Source organism: Oncorhynchus mykiss, chromosome 16 (genome assembly GCF_057628025.1).
Source record: "Oncorhynchus mykiss isolate SJ-2025 chromosome 16, ASM5762802v1, whole genome shotgun sequence".
Lineage (NCBI taxonomy): Eukaryota > Metazoa > Chordata > Actinopteri > Salmoniformes > Salmonidae > Oncorhynchus > Oncorhynchus mykiss.
The window spans coordinates 44,696,540-44,717,609 of record NC_143037.1 but is presented as its reverse complement, the minus strand read 5'-3'; the positions used below and the strand labels follow the sequence as shown (position 1 = coordinate 44,717,609).

The 21,070-nt window shown below is 44.7% G+C and overlaps 1 protein-coding gene across 2 annotated transcripts in view; it reads left to right on the top strand.

Annotated features, from left to right (window-relative positions):
- The window catches only part of LOC110492019 (nck-associated protein 5-like), a 49,773-nt gene that overhangs the window by 4,281 nt on the left and 24,422 nt on the right, over positions 1–21,070 (top strand). The window contains exons 1-2 of one of the 2 annotated variants that reach the window (XM_021565972.3): positions 7,335–7,554; positions 13,354–13,445. The gene's annotated coding sequence lies outside the window, so the exon portion shown is untranslated. Of the gene's footprint in view, positions 1–7,334; positions 7,555–13,353; positions 13,446–21,070 lie in introns of those variants that run through there. The other variant, XM_021565973.3, reaches the window with a different exon arrangement.

The following is a 21,070-nucleotide window of genomic DNA, read 5'->3' as shown; positions in this document are numbered from 1 at the left end:
TGTTTACACAGCGGGAAATGCAGAAGTGTTTTCTTTTTCTCCATGATCAGCTTGTCAATAATTGACGGATACAAACTTGAAACCACTGATCATGACAATGGGGTGAAACTCCTGGACAACAGTTGTGATTGTCCATTCCTTAGCGTCCATTTTACTTTGACCTGTTTTATTTGATTAAGCGCCATTTAGGTTAGGCTATTTGATCGGAGAAACCTGCATGATGTAAAAAGTGTCTGTTTTTTGACAACGTTGGTGGAGAACTGCAGTGATTGCGGCTCTCCAACAGCACCCAGAGGCGCGCTGGGAATGGACAAGCTAAATATTTTGCGCCCCTGCCTTTGACAAAATGGACACTGCTTATCACAGGGCACCATCAGTGCTCACCTAAAAAGCCCATATGTCACTGGTTGAGAGAAATTGTCATTTTTTGGGGGCAGTATTATGTGAGGTTGTATGTGTTGTTGTTGGAGGTGCGTCTTGGTCAGTTTAGCTCAGAAAATGGCGCCCTTGTCAATCTGGCGCTATAGGCGGCTGCCCAATGAGCAGACAGGCCTTGGATAAATGTTCAAAGCTGTGACTGTTACAGGTAAAGGTTTTGAACTTTTAACTTAAGTAAATGAATGAAAAAAAATGATACAATTCCTTTCCCCAAGTCAATTCATGGTTTTGGTGACAAAATGTAATCAATGTCCACATGGTGTGATTTAACAGTGAGCCAGCATTTGTGTACCATTGTTCGGGGCGAGAGAGCTGGAGCACATGGTCTGAACAGATTGTAAGCTTTATCAGAAATGTTTATCAAAATATTGTACTTTTTTGCCATTGCCAAAAAAGGGGTACATTTCTTAGTCCTTTGGTGTGACGCCTTTTAAAAGTACAATTTAAAAAAGTATAATCTTTTGACAATTTAACGATAGAAAAAGCTATTAAAATATGTTGTGGTTAAATTAAATGGTTAGCCCAGCTACCACATTTGGTTCCTTGGAAGTTGTGGGAACGTATGTTTTTGGTTTCACATTGGTTGTGGGAACAAAGCCATATGTTTCCTGACAGTTAAAACTGAACTTAATATAATGTTTACATACCCTACATTACTCATCTCAAATGTATATGTATATACTGTACTCCATATCATCTACTGCATCTTGCCATATTTATGTCATACTTGTATCACTAGCCACTTTAAACTATGCCACTTTTATGTTTACATACCCTACATTACTCATCTCATATGTATATACTGTACTCGATACCATCTACTTGCCTAATCCGTTCTGTACCATCACTCATTCATATATCTTTATGTACATATTCTTTATGCCTTTACACTTGTGTGTGTGTATAAGGTAGTAGTTGTGGAATCGTTGGTTATTACTGCATTGTCAGAACTAGAAGCACAAGCATTTCGCTACACTCGCATTAACATCTGCTAACCATGTGTATATGGCAAATAACATTTGATTTGATTTGAACGTTTCTTAAATGTTTTGAGAACAGAAGTGAAAATGTTGCCTGTTCTGGGGACATTTGTTTTTAGGTTGCAGGGAGGTTCTGAAAATGTTAATAGTTAATGCTCTGAGAATGGAAATTGTAGACCATTTGGAGGTTTTTGAATAACTTCCTTTAAATGTTCACTGAATGTTTCAATTAGACATTTAATAACACTGCAAAATTATTTTGGGTTACCATTTTATTTATTTTTTACCCCTTTTTCTCCCCAATTTCGTGATATGCAATTGGTGGTTACAGTCTTGTCCCATCGCTGCAACTCCAGTACGGGCTCGGGAGAGGCGAAGGTCGAGAGCCATGCGTCCTCCGAAACCCAACCCTGCCCGAGCCGCAGTGCTTCTTGACACACTGCTTGCTTAACCCGGAAGCCAGCCGCACCAATGTGTCGGAGGAGACCGAAGTCAGTGTGCATGCATCCATCCCACTACAGGGAGTCGCAAGAGCACGATGGGACAGACCCTCCCCTATCCCGGATGATGCTGGGACAATTGTGTGCTGTCTCCTGGTCGCGGCCGGCTGCGACACAGCCTGGGATCGGACACGGACGCAGTTCCTTAGACCGCTGGGCCCTGGGTTAATTTTTTTGAACTCCAAGCACAGATAGTATACATGGAAATTAATTTCCTTAGGCATTAATCGTGCAAACACATCTATGTTTTATTGTGACACGGCATCAGTAAGATTTCAACCTATAATCATCTGTTCTTTATCCATGGAATTAGTCCACTGCGTCACCATGATGGAGGTAGCATGCCATGTTTTCTTTACACATGCAAAGCTGTTCATTTTAGTCTATTCAAACAGCCCGCATTTCAAAGGGAACAAGCGCTCATTAGTGGGTGTGGCCAACACACCTGAACACACTTAACAAGATAGAGGACAGAGAGAGTTTTGTCGATGCTGAGAATGGAATGTACAGTGCCGTGAAAAAAAGTATTTGCCCCCATTTCTGATTTTCTCTATTTTTGCATATTTTTTTACACTGAACGTTATCAGACCTTCAACAAAAACCTAATATTATATAAATGGAACATTTGATTTTATTTTACCTTTTATTTAAACCAGGCAAATCCATTCTTATTAACGATGACGGCCTGCCAAGAAGCAAAAGGCCTCCTGTGGGGATAGGGGCTGGTATTAAACATAAAAACAATGTAATACAAAACGGACAACACAGAGAGAAGACACTGGCAACAGCACAAATACAACAGCAAACAAACAGTGGATGTGTGTGTGAGTACATGCAGCAATGTGTGTGGTGTGTGTGTGAAGTAAAACATCATGCTCCCTTACATAAGGCAACGCAAACTAGTGACATCGGATTGATCAGTCTCACATCTCTGTGAAGGAACTTTGGCCCACTGTTTCATGCAGAACTGCTTTAACTCCGCAACGTTTGTGGGGTTTTGAGCATGAACGGCTCCTTTCAGGTCCCGTCACGGCATCTCAATCGAGTTTAGGTCTCGACTTTGACTAGACCATTCCAAAATGTGTTGCTTATCAGCCTTTCTGATGTAGACCTGCTTGTGTGTCTTGGATCATTGTAATGCTGCATGACCCAGCTGTGCTTCAGCTCATGGATGGATGGCCTGACATTCTCCTTTAGAATGATCTGATACGGAGCAGAATTCGTAGGTCCTGAGGCAGCAAAGAATCCTCAAATCATCACACTATCACCACCATGCTGGAGCGCTGGTTTGAGGTTCTTACTGTGTGTGGAATGCAGTGTTTGGTTTTTGCCAGACATAACGAGACCTATGTCGGGACCGATGTCGTCCACGCTGTGGCTGTGGGTAGGTCGGGTTCGGGGGTCGCCTTGAGGCCAGGTACACCTCAATGTTTTGGCGGCCTACCTGAGTGACCTTTACCATTAGCATTATTCTTGTCTCAAAACTGAAGCCATGCAAGTATTGGGACACACGGCCGGTACAGTGAAACTGCGAATGGATAATTAAATCAGTTGTATTTCCTTTGATTGCTCCAACATTACTTGGATGACTACAACAATTCTAGAGCTAAATCAAACCAACAAGTGCTGACCTTTGGGGATGCGTGCATTCAATCAGACTCAAAACCCATGCAGGATAGTCTCGGGCACCACGAACGCTTTTCGATCGTACTTTCTGTGCCTACCATGGTGACCACGGGTAACAGTGAGTCAGGGTTCGATTTTGGTGAGGGAGCCCAAGAAACGGCAGCCAAAATCCAAGGAAGGCAGCAGGTGCCTAAATGAACCACTCCTGACTCGGGGAGGTAGTGATGGAAAAATAACAGTACAGGACTCTTTCGAAGCCCTTCAATTGGAATGAGTACACTTGAAATCTTTTAAATGAGGATTCAGACACTTCTAAACGTCAGTAATGGTGTGGGGCGGCAGGGTAGCCTAGTGGTTAGAGCGTTGGACTAGTAGCCGGAAGGTTGCAAGTTCAAACCCCCGAGCTGTCGTTCTGCTCCTGAACAGGCCCCCACTGTTCCTAGGCCGTCATTGTAAATAAGAATTTGTTCTGAACTGACTTGCCTAGTAAAATAAAGGTAAATAATTTGTTTTTATAGAAATGTATTGTTATTTTTAAGTGAAATTTGACTGCCTGTTGTCAATTGTCCATCGGTGTGACATAATGTCCAATGGGGTGACGCCAATAAATGAAAGGAAAAAAAGGTGTTGCCTTGAAGAAAATGTAGAAATAACTGTTAAGCAAGAGGCAGGTTAACATCATCATAATACACAATTGGACAAATTGGCACCCCCATGGTGGAAAAGCACTTTTCTTTTCCTACTTACACTGACTTTGCTGATAACTACTTTGTTGAGGGAAAATCTACTTGCTGCGATTGTGAAATGTTGTCTCACCTAGCTATCTTAGCACTAATGCACTAATGTAAGTCTTTCTGGATAAGAGCATCTGCTAAATGACTAAATTATACATGTAAACGTAATCTAGGTTTAGTAAAATTACTGAATCTTACTCAAAATGTAATGGGGAGACACTTTGTTACCGTCAATATAGAAGGAAATTACGTGTTTTTTCAACTGAAATTACAGAATATGATTACTGATTTAAAGTATTTGTATTGTCTATTCATTAAACCATTATATTAGCATTAATTATGATGTCACACCAGAGGACAAATTCAATTCAAGGAACTAATGCATGAAATGGTTAATACAATTGGATTAAAACATGTATCAAAGGTGGCCACGTAACATTTTGAAATGTTTAGACAGTTTAATGCATCTATATATTTTTAAACTTGAATTTTAGAATAAATTATTTTTTCACTTTTGGTTTGGCCATAATGTCAACTACCCATTTGCAGTTTGCCGAGATTAGGCCTGATCCTTTTATGCATTCAAAACAATGTCAGTGTCTGTGTACGCTCCATGAAGATGCACAGTTTAAATCAGCAATGCAAAAGCGACAGTACTTCTTGGTGATGTCTCTGGAATGGATAGTACGATTTTGACTTCGTAATTAGCCCCGGGCTAAGGCATAACTGAGCAGTTCCATACAAACTACCATAAAGGCTACCATTCTCATTTTATCTACCCAGCTGTGGACACACCCTGCCCATCTCCCATTGCCCAGTAGAGAGAGAGAGAGAGAGTGCGTGGGTGTGCATATGTGTGGGTGTGTGTGTGTGTGTATGTGTGTGCATCTCCCAGCAGAGCAGAGGCAGCCAGTGTCACATTTCTACTAGGTGAATTAGCTCCATCTCACATGGAGCTGTACACACTACAGGCCATTAAACTGTCACCTCTCAATAGGGTTTTACCCCATTAGTCTTATTTACAACCCCCTTTCACAGTAGTGAGGTTGGCTTTGCACAACAACTAACCAACCGCTCGACGAGGAAGAAGAATGGTTGAGATAGATGGACCATCTGTCAATGCATAGTTGCATTTCTTTATTTTGCTAGGCTGCTGTGCTGTATTCATTTAGTGCTTGTGAACGTTTGGTGCTTGTGTTTCTTTGGTGCATGGATGGCAGGTTGAACCGTGGAGGCTTTTGGTGTTTTTTTTATGGACATTGACAGAGGACGCCAGTCTTATGGAACGAACTTGGCTTTCATAGGTTTGCATTGTGTTTTAGTCAAATGTCTTGCCGTGTCTTGGCAAATCTGTAAGGGTCCAGGTGGAACGGTGCTCAGTGGTGGCCGGGTATGTCAGAATGTCACTACTAGTGACTGAATCTGATGATATACTGTAGCTGCATTAAAAAATATATATATTTTTTTATCAGTGCTTACTAGTATCTATGTTATGAAATGTGAGCCCCTTAGCTACCGGTACTCTACCTGTTTTTACCTATCATCAGCCAATTACGTGTCTAGCCTACAATCACCAACTCCTATAAATAGCGCTATAACATAACGTCGATATTGAGCATTCAATTAATATTGACTGTTCTATTTGTGAGTTGTGATCCTCAGAGAAGTGAAAGGGGATCTTTAAAAGGGTAACAATAGGCCTTTTATGTGAAACATGTTCTCATTCCCTCTGTTAGTTCCAGGGTACCATGTGACCTGCTCTCTATCATCCAGGTCATGGCAGCCTCTGTGCAGCTTATCTGTCCCTCTTTGAGGAGACTGTTTCTGTGAATGTTCCGTTCACTACATCCATCCCATAGAGTTAGATGCCCGTGTGGATTAATGTCCGACAGAGCAGAGGCATTGACAAAGTCCCAAATGGCACCCTGTTCCCTATATAGTGCACTACTTTTACAAGAGCTCTATGGGTCCTGGTCAAAAGTGGTGCACCATGTAGGGACTAGGGTGCCATTTGGGATGTAATAATGGTATCCAGCCAGATTCATTCACAATTTATATGACACTGGATGGAGGTGGAAGTGTATTCTCTCTCCCAACCACTAGGTGGACAGACAGATTTCTGCCTCTATGGTTGCCCTACAGTGATTCTGTTTCTTTGACAGCAGGAAGGAGGATGCACCTCAACCTAGTGCTACTTTAGGCATAGGGATGGCCACCTTTTTCCCCAATACAACATGGGGCAATACAGTGATATTTATCCAATTCCAGTGTTAAATTGGCAGAGGTTTACAAGCTTTTATAGGAATGTGGCACCATTGGCAAGCTGCTTCGGTCAAATCTAGATTCCAAGAGAGAGAGAAGCTGAGAACACTGACATTGAGATAACCCCAGGGCTTTGTTATTTGAGTTCCGGAAGTCTTCTCTGGAATCAAGTACATTCAGGTCAGGCCTCTCTGCCATGTCAATTAGGGTAATTTACTGGAAAATATGAAACAATTCGGCCGACTGGTATAAGGCATTTATTAAAGGTGTTATTTAAAAGCATTATTAGCTGCATAGTGCTTGGTCAAATCACAGATGAAAAATGCTATTACAAAGCAAACAGAATATTTGAATTATTAGCTCATGTATTGGTTGTTTATGTATAGGTTATTCATTCAATAGCGTCTTTCCCTCTTTTGCATGGTCATAGGGGAGGCTATCCTCTCCTCATTAGTTGTCTGAATCGGTATGAAAATCCTCTTAGCGCAGAACCCATGTTCTTTATACAAGCAGTTGAATAGCCCTGGATGAATAATTCCATTACTCCACTAGCCAGCCAGCCAGACTGTCGGATATCCTCTCTGTGTCCACGGCTCCATACCGTTGTCGGTTACGTGGTGTGATTTCTTTTGAAACCTAACCCATTTCTCTCTATCTCCTTTATGGCCTGACCAGCAGCTGCAGGGTTAATGTTTAGCAGCAGCAGCAGAGGCAGTAGTTTTAGGAGGAGGAGAGAGGAGAGGTGGGGGCTAGTCCACAGCTGTTGTAAGTAGGCAGGGTCTATTGGGGCAGGAAGCCTGCCTTCCCACTCGCCCTGGAACAATGGGAGATATGGCAGCCACTGCAGGCAGACAGCACAGGGCAAGCAGAGAGAGATACACAATGCACATGCCCAAGGACTGGCCTTTTCTATCAGTAGTATAAACTGGAAGACATCACCTTGAGGATAAAACCCTTCTTCAATCGGAAGGGCTCTTTCGGATGTTTTAAGCGGATGCTAGGAAACAGAGCGAGGTGAGCCTGAGTGGTCATTTTAGGACACGCACGTTGAAAATCAGACAAATACATCACTGTTAAAACTGATTTTGCGCTGTTATGGTGATTTTAGGGTGGTATTCTGATGCTATTGTCTGCGTAGATTTGGACTTGTAAGGCTGGTTGTGGCAGGCGGCGTGACAGAACCATAACAGATGATGTATTAGCTGTGGTCTGAGAGGACAGATGGACATGGGAAGCAGAGCTCAGATGCCCACCGCCAGGTCCCTTACTTTCTGTGTCATTAGTGATCAGTGGACTAGCCTACATTTTGGGGCAGCACTAAAGTAAACAGTTTCCATAAGCATATTAGTATTAGAAGATCATAGAAGAGGAGGGACATGTGTTCATGAATTCTTGTTTGTTGTTCAGTGTGCCCAATTAGGACAGAATCTCCCTTGTCTCGCTGTATCAGGACTGGCAGCCTTGTAATTCTGTTCCAGTGGGGAGGACGGATGGTGGAGGGTGGGGTTTTCGGGGTTGCCTGGCAAAGATTTTGAAATATCACAGAGAGGCCTGCGCCATTCTGTTGGATTACTCTCAGACATGGCATGGGTCCAACCTCTGGATTCTTTTGGGAATCATCCCTCCCTTCCCCAAATCCGTTATTCCCTCTATCTCTCCCCTCCACCTTCAGTCAAAACGTTGTTATTGAATTATCAGGCCCACTGTTATTTTGGCTAAACATCAGAAGCCATAGTAACAAAGGAATCTGATTAGTATGAATCTAGTCTATGTACCATCTCACTATGCTTAGATGTATGCCTACAGTGGCATATTTTAGAAATCATGGTTATAGTTGCATTGTTGTTCCTGTGAGGTGTGGTTCCTAATTTGTCTGAAGGGGTCTTCTGTGCTGTGATGTTGTTTACCCCTCCTGCCTACACACTTGTTTGTTCACACCGAGAGAACTCCAATCTGTGCCATCCCAAATTGTCAAAAGGGAAGGGTGGTATTTGATATAACCTGAGACAGCCTCCGCTTGGCAGCAGCAGCCAAATCCCCAAGTGTGTGCCTGACATGACTAAAGGAGCGTGAAGGTTTTTGGTTCTGCTGAGTTGTCTTTGATTTGTACTGTAACTATATTCCATGAATATAGAGTATACGTCTGCGCTTGGCTTATTCCTCGTGGCGTGCATCACACCAGACTAGCCACTTTGAACTCTGAGCTCCATTCAGATGACCTCACACAACACAGCATAATATCAATATCAATGTTGCCAGCCGCCACAGGCAAAAACACATTCTCAAGAAAATCATTCTGAAGAAGTGCTATTTTTTTCGCGGTCTCTTGGATGTGATCAGGTGTGTGCACCCAGTAACATTATATGCCAATGGCAAAACCCATTCTCAAGTGCCATTTTGTCTGGTCTCTTGGATGTGATCAGCCATTTTGTCTGGTCTCTTGGATGTGATCAGGTGAGCAGCTAATAACACAATATGGCTATGGCAAGTGAATCATAACAATCATCTATTACACTTGTTTCGTGTCGCTCAACAACAGATAGCCAAGATCACAGATCAGGATTTTCACACATGGAGCAGGTGTGTTCTCCTGACTCGGAGACAGGCGTGCAGACTCCTCTGCTCTAGTTAATCTGCAGCTGAAACCCAGAGTGGAAAAGGCAGATGCTAAATACTGCTAAACCCATTTGGAGTTGATGAGATCTAAAAGGGATCAGCCGTGGTTCCCATGTGGGCTGCTTGGGAGTGAAGAGTTAACGCTGTAGCTCAGTCTAAACTCATCTCGTCTGAAGGAACGCGGCCAGACTAGACTGAATCTGAAGCCAATGGCAGTGACTGAACATGCTCCCATTTAGCAAGTTACAGTATGAGGAGAGGACTGCATCCTAAATGACACCCTATTCCCTATGTAGTGCCTAGTAGTGCACTACATAGGGAATAGGGTGCCATTTGGGAGTTAACCTTTGGCAGCGAGCATCTGACCGTGCTCCCATTTATCAATGAGGGCAAGACTTGTGGAAACGAAACATAATTACCAATGAGAGTACAGTAATGGGAAATCCCAGATTACCGACTAGACGACATATAGGTTCAATACAGTGATTGTAATACCGGGTGTCTGTAGCCTGCATGCCATAGTGTTATCACTGGAAGATGAAAGGGGACTTCTAAACACTACTGGGTCTCTCTGCTGAATTATTCATCCATCTTTCTTTCATTACACTTTACAATGACTCGAGATGAAAAGAAGGGAAGATGAGAGGGAGGGGGGGGTTGTGGTTTTGGCGGGCTGCCATCTGCAGACATTGTCCCCTGCAGGGCATGGAGATTCCTCTCAAATTCCTGGTCTGTCTGACAGGACAGGAAGACCATTCCAGTTCCATAGCCTGTCCCAATTTGCTTACTACCACTTCCTCTTAGCCCTAACCCTTCGATGTGTGCAGATCTGTAAAGTGGAGAAAATATGGTGGAAGCTCCAGACCCTTCAGATATTCAATCATCAAAGGGTTAGGGCCAATGAGGAGGGAGAGTTGCAGAATTCGGACTGGCTGCCTATTCTGATGGTGACAGTCACATTCATTGCGTTTGGTCAACACAACAAAAAAAAACAGTATGAAGCTGCTCTCCTCTCTGGAGATGACAGGGATGTGATGTTTGAGTGTCCATCTGGGGAAATCAAAATGGAGCAAGAGAAATATGGCCTTGATGTCATAAACATGGCGCGACGGTTACACTGTTACCCCAGGAAATCTTAAGTCTTATTACATACAGCCAGGAAGAACTATTGGAAACAAGAGCAACGTCAACTTACCAACAGTACGACCAGGAATACGACTTTCCAGAAGCGGATCCTCTGTTTGGAGAGTCGGTACAGCCACCCGGTTTCTTCGCGCATCGCGCCAACAGAAACAAACATCTCTCTGGTAAGAAGAATGGCGGGGGTGTATGCCTTATGATTAACGAGACGTGGTGTGATCATAACAACATACAGGAACTCAAGTCCTTTTGCTCACCTGACCTAGAATTCCTTACAATCAAATGCCGACTGCATTATCTGCCAAGAGAATTCTCTTCGATTATAATCACAGCCGTGTATATCCCCCCCAAGCAGACACCTCGACGGCCCTGAAAGAACTTTGTTGGACTCTATGTAAACTGGAAACCACATATCCTGAGGCTGCATTTATTGTAGCTGGGGATTTTAACAAAGCTTATCTGAAAACAAGGCTTCCTAAATTTTATCAGCATATAGAATGCGTGACCCGGGCTGGCAGCATTGCTACTCTAACTTCCGCGACACATTCAAAGCCCTCCCTCGCCCTCCTTTCGGCAAATCTGACCACGACTCAATTTTATTGCTCCCAGCCTATAGACAGAAACCTGAACAGGAAATGCCCGTGCTCAGGTCTGTTCAACGCTGGTCCGACCAATCTGATTCCACGCTTCAAGATCGCTTCGATCACGTGGACTGGGATATGTTCTGGATAGCCTCAGACAACAACATTGATGTATATGCTGATTCGGTGAGCGAGTTTATTAGCAAGTGCATCGGTGATGTTGTACCCACGGTGACTTTTAAAACCTTCCCCAACCAGAAGCCGTGGATTGATGGCAGCATTTGCGCAAAACTGAAAGCACGAACCACTGATTTTAATCATGGCAAGGCGACCGGAAACATGACCGAATACAAACAGTGCAGCTATTCCCTCCGCAAGGCAATCAAACAAGCAAAGTAGAGTCGCAATTCAATGGCTCAGACACGAGACGTATCTGGCAGGGTCTACAGTCAATCACGAATTACAAAAAGAAAACCAGCCCCGTCGTGGACACCCACCTATTGCTCCCAGACAAACTAAACAACTTCTTTGCTCGCTTTGAGAACAATACAGTGCACTGACACGTCCCGCTACCAAAACCTGCTGGCTCTCCTTCATCACAGCCAACGTGAGTAAAACATTTAAACTTGTTAACCCTCGCAGGGTTTCCCGGCCCAGACGCATCCCCAGCCACGTCTCCTGAGCATGTGCAGACCAGCTGGCTGGTGTGTTTACGGACATATTCAATCAATACCTATCCCAGTCTGCTGTTCCCACATGCTTCAAGAGGGCCACCATTGTTCCTGTTCCCAAGAAAGCGAAGGTAACTGAGATATATGTCTATCACCCCGTGGCACTCACTTCCGTCATCATGAAGTGCTTTGAGAGACTAGTCAAGGATCGTATTGCCTCCACCCTACCTGACACCCTAGACCCACTCCAGTTTGCTTACCGCCCCAATAGGTCCACAGACAACACAATCACACTGCACACTGCCCTAACCCATCTGGACAAGAGGAATACCTATGTAAGAATGCTGTTCGTCGATTACAGCGCAGCATTTAACACCATAGTACCCTCCAAACTCGTCATTAAGCTCAGGACCCTGGGTCTCGACCCCGCCCTGTGCAACTGGGTCCTGGACTTTCTGACGCCCCCCCCCCCCCCCAGGTGGTGAGGGTAGGAAACAACATCTCCACCCCGCTGATCTTCAACACTGGGGCCCCACAATGGTGCGTTCTTAGCACTCTCCTGTACTCCCTGTTCACCCATGACTGCGTGGCCATGCACGCCTCCAACTCAATCATCAAGTTTGCAGACGACACTACAGTGGTAGGCTTGATTACCAACAATGACGAGATGGCCTACAGGGAGGAGGTGAGGGCCCTCGGAGTGTGGTGTCTGGAAAATAACCTCACACTCAACGTCAACAAACAAAGGAGATTATCGTGGACTTCAGGAAACAGCAGAGGGAGCACCCCCCATCCACATCGACTTGACAGTAGTGGAGAAGGTGGAAAGTTTTAAGTTCCTCGGCGTACACATCACAGACAAACTGAAATGGTCCACCCACACAGACAGCGTGGAGAAGAAGGTGCAACACTGCCTCTTCAACCTCAGGAGGCTGAAGAAATTTGGCTTGTCACTGAAAACACTCACAAACTTTTACAGGTGCACAACCGAGAGCATCCTGTCGGGCTGTATCACCGCCTGGTATGGCAACTGCTACGCCCACAACCATAAGGCTCACCAGAGGCTAGTGAGGTCTGCACAACGCATCAACGGGGGCAAACTACCTGCCCTCCAGGACACCTACAGCACCTGATATCACAGGAAGGCCAAAAAGATCATCAAGGACAACAACCACCTGAGCCACTGCCTGTTCACCACGCTATCATCCAGAAGGCGAGGTCAGTACAGGTGCATCAAAGCTGGGACCAAGAGACTAAAAAACAGCTTCTGTCTCAAGGCTGCTTGATACTGACTCAAATCTCAAATCTCAAGCCACTTTAATAATAAAAAATTGGATGTAATAAATGTATCACTAGTCACTTTAAACAATGCCACTTTATATAATGTTTACATACCCTACATTACTCATCTCATATGTATATACTGTACTCTATACCATCTACTGCATCTTGCCTATGCCGCATGGCCATCGCACATCAATATATTTATTGTACATATTCTTATTCATTCCTTTACACTTGTATGTATAAGGTAGTTGTTGTGAAATTGTTAGATTACTTGTTAGATACTACTGCACGGTCGGAACTAAAAGCACAAGCATTTCGCTACACTCGAATTAACATCTGCTAACCATGTGTATGTGACCAATAAAATTTGATTTGATTTGTATAAAAATAACGCTTGATGTCTGCAAACCGCACTAAATCCCCTGACTGAAAAATGCTCTGACTGGAAAAGGGAGGGGGGAGAGGAAGAGTTGAGAGGATGATAATAACAAGATGTGTCATTTCGTTTTTTTCCCCAGCTCCTTGGCTCTGACGTGGGGAGAGTAGAGAAGTGGCTTACACGCACAGGAGTAAACTGAGTACTCTGCTCTAAGGAGAGCTGGCATCACAGGTGAGTGTCTGTTCTGGAAGACTCTATTCTACTCTACTGTTGTATGTTCTTTGGCTTTCTGTATGTTTCCAACTATGAATATGGACCTTCCTAGCAATATGTTCTGGGTATTATACCTTCAGGAGACAGCATGCTTGGCTATTTATTTCTGGCGCGTGACACATTTGTTTTGCAGGCCTATAGTGTTACACATTTTCTTCTCCTTATAAAAGCTCCTAAAATGTCCTCATGATTACTTTTTTTATAGCAGATATCCATTTTACATTCATTTTATAGGGGGGAAAAGTGTTATGCATTCCAGCTCAGTGATGACATATGATGTATCTTGTTTTGTTCTCTTGCTGTTCCCTTTAAACTGAAAATTGTGCGTCGTTTCACCTGGTTTAGTCTGCATTTTGTGGATCTATTTGACGATAGAGCAGTGGGGGTGGAAGCATCATTGAAAAAGAGCAGTGGGGGTGGAAGCATCATTGAAAAAGAGCAGTGGAGGTGGAAACATCATTGAAAAAGAGCAGTGGGGGTGGAAGCATCATTGAAAAAGAGCAGTGGAGGTGGAAGCATCATTGAAAAAGAGCAGTGGGGGTGGACGCATCATTGAAAAAGAGCAGTGGGGGTGGAAGCATCATTGAAAAAGAGCAGTGGGGGTGGAAGCATCATTGAAAAAAAGCTGTGGGGGTGGAGGCATCATTGAAAAAGAGCAGTGGGGGTGGAAGCACCATTGAAAAAGAGCAGTGGGGGTGGAAGCATCATTGAAAAAGAGCAGTGGGGGTGGAAGCATAATTGAAAAAGAGCAGTGGGGGTGGACGCATCATTGAAAAAGAGCAGTGGGGGTGGAAGCATCATTGAAAAAGAGCAGTGGAGGTGGAAGCATCATTGAAAAAGAGCAGTGGAGGTGGAAGCATCATTGAAAAAGAGCAGTGGGGGTGGAAGCATCATTGAAAAATAGCAGTGGGGGTGGAAGCATCATTGAAAAAGAGTAGAAAAAGAGCAGTGGAGGTGGAAGCATCATTGAAAAAGAGCAGTGGAGGTGGAAGCATAATTGAAAAAGAGCAGTGGGGGTGGAAGCATCCTTGAAAAAGAGCAGTGGAGGTGGAAGCATAATTGAAAAAGAGCAGTGGGGGTGGAAGCATCATTGAAAAATAGCAGTGGAGGTGGAAGCATCATTGAAAAAGAGCAGTGGGGGTGGACGCATCATTGAAAAAGAGCAGTGGGGGTGGAAGCATCATTGAAAAAAAGCTGTGGGGGTGGAGGCATCATTGAAAAAGAGCAGTGGGGGTGGAAGCATCATTGAAAAAGAGCAGTGGGGGTGGAAGCACCATTGAAAAAGAGCAGTGGGGGTGGAAGCACCATTGAAAAAGAGCAGTGGGGGTGGACGCATCATTGAAAAAGAGCAGTGGGGGTGGAAGCATCATTGAAAACGAGCAGTGGGGGTGGAAGCATCATTGAAAAAGAGTAGAAAAAGAGCAGTGGAGGTGGAAGCATCATTGAAAAAGAGCAGTGGAGGTGGAAGCATAATTGAAAAAGAGCAGTGGGGGTGGAAGCATCATTGAAAAATAGCAGTGGGGGTGGAAGCATCATTGAAAAAGAGCAGTGGAGGTGGAAGCATCATTGAAAAAGAGCAGTGGGGGTGGAAGCATCATTGAAAAAGAACAGTGGAGGTGGAAGCATCATTGAAAAAGAGCAGTGGGGGTGGAAGCATCATTGAAAAAGAGCAGTGGAGGTGGAAGCATAATTGAAAAACAGCAGTGGGGTGGAAGCATCATTGAAAAAGAACAGTGGGGGGTGGAAGCATCATTGAAAAATAGCAGTGGGGGTGGAAGCATCCTTGAAAAAGAGCAGTGGAGGTGGAAGCATCATTGAAAAAGAGCAGTGGGGGTGGAAGCATCATTGAAAAAGAGCAGTGGAGGTGGAAGCATCATTGAAAAATAGCAGTGGGGGTGGAAGCATCATTGAAAAAGAGTAGAAAAAGAGCAGTGGAGGTGGAAGCATCATTGAAAAAGAGCAGTGGAGGTGGAAGCATAATTGAAAAAGAGCAGTGGGAGTGGAAGCATCATTGAAAAATAGCAGTGGAGGTGGAAGCATCATTGAAAAAGAGCAGTGGGGGTGGACGCATCATTGAAAAAGAGCAGTGGGGGTGGAAGCATCATTGAAAAAGAGCAGTGGGGGTGGAAGCATCATTGAAAAAAAGCTGTGGGGGTGGAGGCATCATTGAAAAAGAGCAGTGGGGGTGGAAGCACCATTGAAAAAGAGCAGTGGGGGTGGAAGCATCATTGAAAAAGAGCAGTTGGGGTGGAAGCATCATTGAAAAAGAGCAGTGGGGGTGGACGCATCATTGAAAAAGAGCAGTGGGGGTGGAAGCATCATTGAAAAAGAGCAGTGGGGGTGGAAGCATCATTGAAAAAGAGTAGAAAAAGAGCAGTGGAGGTGGAAGCATCATTGAAAAAGAGCAGTGGAGGTGGAAGCATAATTGAAAAAGAGCAGTGGGGGTGGAAGCATCATTGAAAAAGAGCAGTGGAGGTGGAAGCATAATTGAAAAAGAGCAGTGGGGGTGGAAGCATCATTGAAAAATAGCAGTGGGGGTGGAAGCATCATTGAAAAAGAGCAGTGGAGGTGGAAGCATCATTGAAAAAGAGCAGTGGGGGTGGAAGCATCATTGAAAAAGAACAGTGGAGGTGGAAGCATCATTGAAAAAGAGCAGTGGGGGTGGAAGCATCATTGAAAAAGGCAGTGGAGGTGGAAGCATAATTGAAAAACAGCAGTGGGGTGGAAGCATCATTGAAAAAGAACAGTGGGGGTGGAAGCATCATTGAAAAATAGCAGTGGGGGTGGAAGCATCCTTGAAAAAGAGCAGTGGAGGTGGAAGCATCATTGAAAAAGAGCAGTGGGGGTGGAAGCATCATTGAAAGATAGCAGTGGGGGTGGAAGCATCATTGAAAAAGAGTAGAAAAAGAGCAGTGGAGGTGGAAGCATCATTGAAAAAGAGCAGTGGAGGTGGAAGCATAATTGAAAAAGAGCAGTGGGGGTGGAAGCATCATTGAAAAAGAGCAGTGGAGGTGGAAGCATAATTGAAAAACAGCAGTGGGGTGGAAGCATCATTGAAAAAGAACAGTGGGGGTGGAAGCATCATTGAAAAATAGCAGTGGGGGTGGAAGCATCCTTGAAAAAGAGCAGTGGAGGTGGAAGCATCATTGAAAAAGAGCAGTGGGGGTGGAAGCATCATTGAAAAATAGCAGTGGGGGTGGAAGCATCATTGAAAAAGAGTAGAAAAAGAGCAGTGGAGGTGGAAGCATCATTGAAAAAGAGCAGTGGAGGTGGAAGCATCATTGAAAAAGAGCAGTGGAGGTGGAATCATAATTGTAAAACAGCAGTGGGGTGGAAGCATCATTGAAAACGAACAGTGGGGGTGGAAGCATAATTGAAAAACAGCAGTGGGGTGGAAGCATCATTGAAAAAGAACAGTGGGGGTGGAAGCATCATTGAAAAAGAGCAGTGGAGGTGGAAGCATAATTGACAAACAGCAGTATGGTGGATGCATCATTGAAAAAGAACAGTGGGGGTGGAAGCATAATTGAAAAACAGCAGTGGGGTGGAAGCATCATTGAAAAAGAACAGTGGGGGTGGAAGCATCATTGAAAAATAGCAGTGGGGGTGGAAGCATCCTTGAAAAAGAGCAGTGGAGGTGGAAGCATCATTGAAAAAGAGTAGAAAAAGAGCAGTGGAGGTGGAAGCATCATTGAAAAAGAGCAGTGGAGGTGGAAGCATAATTGAAAAAGAGCAGTGGGGGTGGAAGCATCATTGAAAAAGAGCAGTGGAGGTGGAAGCATAATTGAAAAACAGCAGTGGGGTGGAAGCATCATTGAAAAAGAACAGTGGGGGTGGAAGCATCCTTGAAAAAGAGCAGTGGAGGTGGAAGCATCATTGAAAAAGAGCAGTGGGGGTGGAAGCATCATTGAAAAATAGCAATGGGGTGGAAGCATCATTGAAAAAGAGTAGAAAAATAGCAGTGGGGGTGGAACCATCATTGAAAAAGAGTAGAAAAAGAGCAGTGGAGGTGGAAGCATCATTGAAAAAGAGCAGTGGAGGTGGAAGCATAATTGAAAAAGAGCAGTGGGGGTGGAAGCATCATTGAAAAAGAGCAGTGGAGGTGGAAGCATAATTGAAAAACAGCAGTGGGGGTGGAAGCATCATTGAAAAAGAGTAGAAAAAGAGCAGTGGAGGTGGAAGCATCATTGAAATAGAGCAGTGGAGGTGGAAGCATAATTGAAAAAGAGCAGTGGGGGTGGAAGCATCATTGAAAAAGAGCAGTGGAGGTGGAAGCATAATTGAAAAAGAGCAGTGGGGGTGGAAGCATCATTGAAAAATAGCAGTGGGGGTGGAAGCATCATTGAAAAAGAGCAGTGGAGGTGGAAGCATCATTGAAAAATAGCAGTGGGGGTGGAAGCATCATTGAAAAAGAGCAGTGGAGGTGGAAGCATCATTGAAAAAGAGCAGTGGGGGTGGAAGCATCATTGAAAAAGAACAGTGGAGGTGGAAGCATCATTGAAAAAGAGCAGTGGAGGTGGAAGCATCATTGAAAAAGAGCAGTGGGGTGGAAGCATCATTGAAAAAGAGCAGTGGAGGTGGAAGCATCATTGAAAAATAGCAGTGGGGGTGGAAGCATCATTGAAAAAGAGCAGTGGGGGTGGAAGCATCATTGAAAAATAGCAGTGGGGGTGGAAGCATCTTCGAAAAAGAGTAGAAAAAGAGCAGTGGAGGTGGAAGCATCATTGAAAAAGAGCAGTGGAGGTGGAAGCATCATTGAAAAAGAGCAGTGGAGGTGGAAGCATCATTAAAAAGAGCAGTGGGGGTGGAAGCATCATTGAAAATGAGCAGTGGAGGTGGAAGCATAATTTAAAAAGAGCAGTGGGGGTGGAAGCATCATTGAAAAAAATCAGTGGGGGTGGAAGCATCATTGAAAAAGAGCTGTGGAGGTAGAAGCATCATTGAAAAAGAGCAGTGGAGGTGGAAGCATAATTGAAAAAGAGCAGTGGGGGTGGAAGCATCATTGAAAAAGAGCAGTGGGGGTGGACGCATCATTGAAAAAGAGCAGTGGAGGTGGAAGCATCGTTAAAAAGAGCAGTGCTGCTCAAAAAGCAACGCGTACTTCATGGTGTTCAGGGTTCCCCTTTGTTATCTCTGTACTTCACTCTCTGTTTTCTCTTCATGTCCTTTGTTATCTCTGTACTTCACTCTCTGTTTTCTCTTAATATCCTTTGTTATCTCTGTACTTCACTCTCTGTTTTCTCTTCATGTCCTTTGTTATCTCTGTACTTCACTCTCTGTTTTCTCTTCATATCCTTTGTTATCTCTTTACTTCACTCTCTGTTTTCTCTTCACGTCCTTTGTTATCTCTGTACTCCACTCTCTGTTTTCTCTTCACGTCCTTTGTTATCTCTGTACTTCACTCTCTGTTTTCTCTTCATGTCCTTTTTAGTGCATGTCCCAGTGTCAGTGTCCTTTTGTGGCATTTGAACAGGAAACAGGGGCAGCTTCTCTGTCACTGTGGTTAGATATGTCATTGGTGGTGGTGAAAAATCGTATTTGCTTTTTTAGAGGTTCCTCTTTTTAGATCCTCCTGTGTGTCAGTCAACAGAGGAAATATCTGGGATATTAGTAATGATCAGGCACTCAAGGGATGAGGGTGAAGCCTCTGTTCTATGTATCTCACGGACAGACAGTCCTTATCTACAGTAGATAGTAAACATTTGAATTACAGTCAGTGTTCTCTTTATCACACAATGCAGAAGAGAAGAAGGAGATGATGGAAGTATGTACCGTATATATTTCATACTTCTTATCACGGACTGCAGATTGTAATAAAGCACGTCTTGTTTTTATCCGGGTATATCATAAATTGTTTGGGAGTCTCCCCTGTTTATAATTCTAGAATGGGAAAATAAGGTAGCAAGCAATATGGCCGCCCTCCTTGTACACAAACTCCTTTTTGCATGCAGTGCTTCTCCATGGGTCTCAGTCTCATATCAGCACATTTCTGTAGCAGGGCTTCGCTCTCTCTCTTTTCTCTCCCTCGCTCTCTCTCTCTTCACGAGCCCTCTCTCTTCTCCCGCTCTCTCACTCTCTCCCTTCCCCCCTCCCACGCTCTCTCCCTCCCCACCCCTTGCTCCCTGCCTGGCACAGCAGTCTCTGGGCAGACACACTGATCTCCTCTCCCTGTGAATGGTTATCTGTTTGGGCACGCTGAAGCTAGTCAGTGGCCGAAGCACCACCCCCACAACGACAATGCTGTCCTTCACCACACTACAGTTGACCCCTACAGTTCTCTGTGACCCCTGCCTAGAATTTCATTGTATCTGCCGTGATCGGATGTAGGATCTGTTGTATAGTCAATATCAGTTGAATTGGTCTGATGGTGGGGAAAGAGGATGAGGTTAAGGATGGGGGAGAGAGCATGAGGGTGGGTGAATCAGATTTGATCAAGCTGCAATCAATAAATTGTGTCACTTTGGAATTGTCTGGATTAAATTCAGAAAAGAGGCATTCTCCTTTATCTCTTTGTTTTGGTCGCGATTCAAGGTTCTGCCCCACAGAGTACAGTACCTAGCAACAGCAGCATCTACCATGTTATATTTAGTCTCACTTTTATGTTTTGGTTAACGTGGAGTTCACATGGAGTTCCATCCCACTGGGCACGGACGTCATTTCAACGTGGAGTTCACATGGAGTTCCATCCCACTGGGCACGGACGTCATTTCAACGTGGAGTTCACATGGAGTTCCATCCCACTGGGCACGGACGTCATTTCAACGTGGAGTTCACATGGAGTTCCATCCCACTGGGCACGGACGTCATTTCAACGTGGAGTTCACATGGAGTTCCATCCCACTGGGCACGGACGTCATTTCAACGTGGAGTTCACATGGAGTTCCATCCCACTGGGCACGGACGTCATTTCAACGTGGAGTTCACATGGAGTTCCATCCCACTGGGCACGGACGTCATTTCAACGTGGAGTTCACATGGAGTTCCATCCCACTGGGCACGGACGTCATTTCAACGTGGAGTTCACATGGAGTTCCATCCCACTGGGCACGGACGTCATTTCAACGTGGAGTTCACATGGAGTTCCATCCCACTGGGCACGGACGTCATTTCAACGAGGAGTTCACATGGAGTTCCATCCCACTGGGCACGGACGTCATTTCAACGAGGAGTTCACATGGAGTTCCATCCCACTGGGCACGGACGTCATTTCAACGAGGAGTTCACATGGAGTTCCATCCCACTGGGCACGGACGTCATTTCAACGAGGAGTTCACATGGAGTTCCATCCCACTGGGCACGGACGTCATTTCAACGAGGAGTTCACATGGAGTTCCATCCCACTGGGCACGGACGTCATTTCAACGAGGAGTTCACATGGAGTTCCATCCCACTGGGCACGGACGTCATTTCAACGTGGAGTTCACATGGAGTTCCATCCCACTGGGCACGGACGTCATTTCAACGTGGAGTTCACATGGAGTTCCATCCCACTGGGCACGGACGTCATTTCAACGTGGAGTTCACATGGAGTTCCATCCCACTGGGCACGGACGTCATTTCAACCCAGCGTTTTACTTTACGTT